Source organism: Glycine max, chromosome 17 (genome assembly GCF_000004515.6).
Source record: "Glycine max cultivar Williams 82 chromosome 17, Glycine_max_v4.0, whole genome shotgun sequence".
Classification (NCBI taxonomy): domain Eukaryota; kingdom Viridiplantae; phylum Streptophyta; class Magnoliopsida; order Fabales; family Fabaceae; genus Glycine; species Glycine max.
The window spans coordinates 19,754,776-19,760,920 of NC_038253.2; the positions used below are offsets into that span (position 1 = coordinate 19,754,776).

General features: G+C 30.9%; 1 long non-coding RNA gene across 1 annotated transcript; it reads left to right on the forward strand.

Moving 5' to 3' along the window:
* The first annotated feature begins 4,430 nt into the window (after positions 1 to 4,430).
* On the forward strand, positions 4,431 to 6,145 carry LOC102664349 (uncharacterized). The gene is made up of 2 exons (XR_419130.4): positions 4,431 to 5,170; positions 5,596 to 6,145. It is a non-coding gene; the product is annotated as an uncharacterized lncRNA (long non-coding RNA).

A 6,145-nucleotide genomic window follows, 5' to 3' on the forward strand; every position in this document is an offset into this window, starting at 1 on the left:
CCACAAATGGCTTCTAAGGAATCTTCGAAACCAGACTCAAAGCAGTCTATTATCACTTCTTTATCTTCCCGCTCTTTACTTAATATTTTCTTTTTGAAGCCTAGGGGTGGACCTTTGGTTATTCCATTAAAAACTAAAGGTCTAACACCATTCTTTTGTTGCATCTCCAATATTGCATCCCTTTTCATTCTCTGATGTTTTCTCCATGAGGTTTTCAACATGTTCCTATTCACCCATGGAGAATTTTGATACTTATAGTACCTTTTCTTCAAACCTTAAGTAATTCCTACTCTTCGAAGTGCCAAATCATTAATTTCAAATGTTTTAAAATGAGAACTAGATCCTTTATTCCCCTGTCGAAACAATTTATTCGACAGAACATTTGCATAAGGAATATACGATTTCCTTTGAGAAAAACTATATATGGCCTTTGAACTTGACTTACAATCATATTAATGTTTTGTTTCCCCTTTCTTTTAGTATCTATTTCTTGGACTTTCTAAAAGCTCTTTGGAATTTATGATGCCTCAAAAGCTTTAGCAGCCGATTTTTCAAAGACAACGTTACAACGAGGACACAACATTACCTCTTTTCAGCCTTTTGTTTCTTTGATAGAAATTCGACCAATGATTCCCCTGAAGGTGGGAAAACTGATTCCTCTTCTTTTTCGAATTCTTCTAGAGAATGGTTTTCCTCCTTTTCAGATAAGGAAGTATTCACCTTTGGCAATCCTATTGAAGTTCCCATCATCACAATCTACATGGGTTCGATATAATTAGCTAGGATGTGGAATGGATCAGTATCCACTTTCATTGGTTTCTTTTCAAATTTTAGTCTTCCTTTGTCTATTGTTTTTTGAACAATGTCTCCAAAAAACATAAATAGCTATTAGTCCAATGTCCAAAAATATATATTAGGGAATTTACAATATCTTTTCCCTTTTCTTTGTTCAAAAGGAATTTTATGATCATCACTAAGGGCAATTTGTTTATCTTTCAATAATACATCAAATATTTTATTTGCCTTAGTAACATCGAAACTATATTCCAAATTAGAAAATTTATGTTTTTCCTCTAATTTTAACAGTTGACAAGTATAGAGAGGTCAGGGTTGTTGTTTTCTCCCTTTTCTTCTTATCAAATCTCTTATTTCTTTCTTTCTCATATTTTATTTGCTTGATTCTTCTTACTATATCTACTAACTGTGTCATATCCCTAACCTGTTGATTTACCAATTTCTTGCAAATTGAAAAATCTAAACCTGCAGTAGCCATTCTCACTAATTCATGTTTAGGAATTTAAGTATAACATCGAGACTTCATTTGTCGAAATCTATTTAAATAGTCTTCAATTGTTTCATTATTAAAATGTTTCGTAGTTGCCAAATTTATGAGACTAACCTTAGTCTCTCCTCTAAAGAAATTTTCATGGAACAAAATAATTTGTTTTAAGAAATTCATCAATGGCTAAACCACCACATTCTATTTGAAAATGGGCTACATGTTCTACAGTAGATTCTTCTAATTCTTCTACAAATTTAAAAGATTAGGCACCTTATAAAACCTTGGCAATTCAGATTGTAAAACATAATTAGGGAAGGCAGAAACAAAATAAGGTGGTTGTGCATTTCATGTTTTGAAACCATGCTTATTCAAGGCTTGTTTAATCATTTGATTAATCTAAGGATTTTGTATTGCATCAAGGCCTAAACTTCTATTTTGGCCATTTTGCCCTCATAGTATCTGGTTTCACTGCATATTAATTAGAACTTCATCTACATTTTGATTTCTATTTACCAAAACAAGGTTTGGTTGTTCCTTATCATTCATTAATCTCGTTGGGACATTAACTTCATTTTCATGATTATTATTATTATCATTAATTGGTCTTTCTTGAACTGGTATTTCCTAAATTATATGTCTATCCCCAAGCTGGTTTTTAGGAATGGCCAAAGCATCTCCTATTCGAGTTAGGGTCTCATTCATATGTTGATAACTTTCATTGGTAGTTCTCAATAAAGGATTTAAAATTGAGGCCATGTGATTTGTCAAAGTATTAACCATTTCATGATTACTATGATCTATTTGTTGCCTAAAAACTACTAATGTTTCATTAGAAACACCCGTGGAGACCATGCTACCATCTCTTGTTATACTTTCTTCAATAGGAACTCCCATATTTCTTAACTGGTCAACACCATAAGAATGGTTGTTTCCCCCAAGTTCTAGAAGCTTATTGGTTAGCCTACTAACTACAGTAGGTTGTATCGTGTTTTGATTTTGAGGTATGGGTAAACTCAATTGTGGCATATTCATGTCATTAGACAATGGTGGCATACCCCATGGTCTTGTAGTAGAAAATAGTGGGGTGTTTGTAGTTGACACTAAATTATTTTGTGGTAAAGAAGTTTCAACATTAGTTGTCTGGACTTGTGAACGCATTGTGTCTTCGCCACTTACATTTATAGGTTCATTATTTGGCTGACTAGCACCCATAACCATTTCGTTATTTACCTCAGAGGATGGGTTTGTTTGATTTTTTTTCATTGCTGCCATTATTATTAGTAGAAGTGTCTGCAACATTATTGTTGTTGTTGTTATTGCTATGATTTCTTTGACTATTTGTTGTCATTCTACCACTTCTTAATAACATACAATTCTCCTTAAGATTTGTTCTTAAGATCGAGTTTTTCTAGCAAACAGTCGGACACGCCAATTTGTTAATCGTGAAAATTGTACTTATTCTTTGAAAACAATTTATCATTATAAAAGAATAATTTTCACTAAATGATTCTATTAACAAATAAATATTTAAAGATGAGACATATAATCCATTCTTGATTGTAAGTTATTTTTTTTATCAAACAAACAATTTCATAGTTTTTAACTTATCAGAGAATTGTCTAATATTTAATACATATGGTGATAGTAATTTCGATTAAAATATTCATAGATAATTGTTATTGTATCAGACAATGATTTGTAAGATAATGTTTAAGTATTTTATAATAGTGTTTTCCATATAAAAGTCATTTTCGATAACTAATTTATAATGAAATTTCGATAATAATCTTACTAAGAAACATGGATAGGAATAGTAAAAATTTCGAGAAGATATGGAGATTGGAAAAAGTAAAGGGGTTAGAAAGATGCACTAAGATAAAGAACATGAATTCATTAAAAGTGAGAATGAATACATACACGATGACCTTCTGAACCAGTAGCTAGTTTCGATGTGTGACGTTGTCGGTGTTTGAGAAATTAAGGGATAATGATTCAATCCATCAAAAATTTGCCGTCAGAGGTCTTATTTATAAACTTATAACACTAATGGTCCAATTCTATGATTGCGACACTATACAACAATATTTCTAAATACACATATCTAATGTTATTTGATGACTTCATATAACTTCTTCCACAATTTCTTCAATTGATGTTTCGAAATTCAAAATAGTCTTGCTTTTGAGCGCTTTTAAATGTCACATGTGCTTTAATAAAGTCATCAAAAATGTCAATTTCTATCGAAATGAATTCTTTCGATGGCGGATACAACTTATTGAATTTTACTCCAGAATGTCAATCATTCTTTAATGCACTCTTCATTTTCTTTTGAGACAAGTTCATCAAAATTATATAAGTTTCATAACTTAAACAAATTTTACATAGCAGAGGTAACACTTATACAATTATACTAAATTGTATAATTGAATTTTAGATGAAATATTTGCTTTAGACAATACTCACTTACTCGCTTTATAAATATTAAGCTAAAGCAAATATTTCGCCTAAAACTTTATTCACTTGCACACATTATACTAAATTGTATAAGTGAATAATGTTTTAGGCGAAATATTTGCTTCAGACAATACTCACTTTATAAATTTTAAGATAATATAAGATAAAATGTGGGTCTCAAGTGAAGACTCTTACTTATAGTGAGAAATAAAAACTAGAAAAGTATGTCATGCAATCATACATAGATGATCATGATTAAAAGATAGTTAGTGTTCATATGACCATTTAAAAAATATATTCATTTTATTTTTAATGTACAAGAACAAACACATTTAAGGAAAGAAAAGGAGCTAAATTACCAAAATGATTAAAAATGTATTTAAGTCTATAACAAAATATAAAAAATACTCCCTTTGGTCTTATATATTAGCCATATTCTAGAAAGAATACTTGATCCTATTTACAAATCACCAACTAATCTATTAATAATGATTTTTCAATTTTATCCTTTATAATATTCTCAACACTTCATTATTAAGGAAGAAAAATATTGAGATTAAAGGTTGTTATTGATCTATATTCATTGATGGAGATAGTAAAGTAATGAGTGAATATTAATAATGACATGGAAGAGAAACAATGTGAGATGATAATTTAAGCTAAACATTTAATTACTTATTAGTGGAATTAGTTGGATGTGTAATTATGTTAGAATATAATTGAAAACTTGTTTTTTTATTTTCAGACATATTTAATGGCTTAACTTTTCTTTCTTGGTGTTGATAATTCGGTTGAAAATGATCAATATAGGATCGGATGGAGTATTACATGATGGGAGGCTTAAGAGTTAAGTTAACTTAAGACACCGCCTTACTGTTCTGATGAAAAACTTGGGACTGAAGACACAATACTAATATTAATTATTAATACTATAAAAGAAAAAGGCATTGCAAGTTGTTTGCCGGCATGTGCGCGGAGGAGCAAGCCAAGGACGAAACAAGCCGAAGATGAGCGAACTCGAGAATTCAGAAATATGAAAAAGAAGAGAAGTAAAACTGAACTCGATAATCTCGTTGAACTCAGGACAAATTGAATACTTAATTTCTCTTCTCTCTAGAAACGTATAGACGAAACAATTTCTATGACTATTTCTGCTTCTGCTTCAGATGCAACCTTTTAGTTTTTGCAGTTGCCACTTCATGTCTTCATCCCTTCTTCTAATTCTCCGATCTCCGATGTTTCCCTTCCCAAGAAGACCTCAACAACCGATCTTGGAGGCGCGCATCACAACCATGCTTCATCGCCGAAGATTTATTTGCTACTTCTTTTTCACAATTTCCAATTGCGACTTGCCGGAAGTTGCAGAAGAGGCTGAAGCTCTCCTTTCACGAGCAACGCGTTTCACCAATCCATGACCTGTTCTTCCGGTTGCAGGTAACCTATACTGTCCGTCCATTATTCACACTCGTATGATTTTTTTAATACTCTTTTTTCTTTTTATTTAAAGTTAAATATTTTTTTCCAAATGTTTCTTTTATAGAATTTTGTTATTGTTACTATTATTTTATTTATTTCATATTTTTAATTTATATTAACAAAACAAAGTTAATAAAAATAATATAGGAAACGTTAAACAAACTATTCACATTTTATTGGTTGAAATAATAATAAATAATAATACTAATAATTATAAAAAGATTGAATTGAAATTGTTGTTGTTGATACGTTACAATGGAAAATGTCAAATGAAGGTTCCCATGTAAATCTAAAGAATAAAAGTAAAATAAACATAAAAGCATTAATCATGATTCTTGATTCGTTGATGGAATAACTTTTGCTCTCGTAATTTTGTAATGCAGAGAATCAAACATGATAGATGTGGTTGTAGTCGTCCTCTTGAGTGGTTGAAAATTGAAATGATGAATAATTTGAATTGCAGTTTCCTTGACTTTTCGTATTAAAAGTCATTGCCAACTGCCAAGCAATTTCCTAAAGTTATGGTATTCAAGGACATGTGGTGCTCGAGGAATACTTTGTAGTTTGTCCAACGGATACGCACCTCCCTTTTTGGAATTGCGCGTACGTTTAAAACGCTAAGATTCTCAGATCAGAAACGCAGACGAATCGTTTAATACTTCACCAGTCACACGACCCTACGTCGTTTAATACGTTCAAAACTCCAACAGCTTCTTTTGTTACTGTCAAGTCTCTTTAATTGACCATTGAATAAAGGAAAAGGACTGCCGTGTCGTTTAATACGGGAAAACCGGAAAAAGACTGCCGTTTAATAATGTGAAATTATTTTGTCCACTTGACCATTTAATTTAATAAAGAAAAACGACCAGTGGAAAGTTGACTCCATATCAATATGCATTATTTAATTTAATAAATTTTAAACACATTTTATTA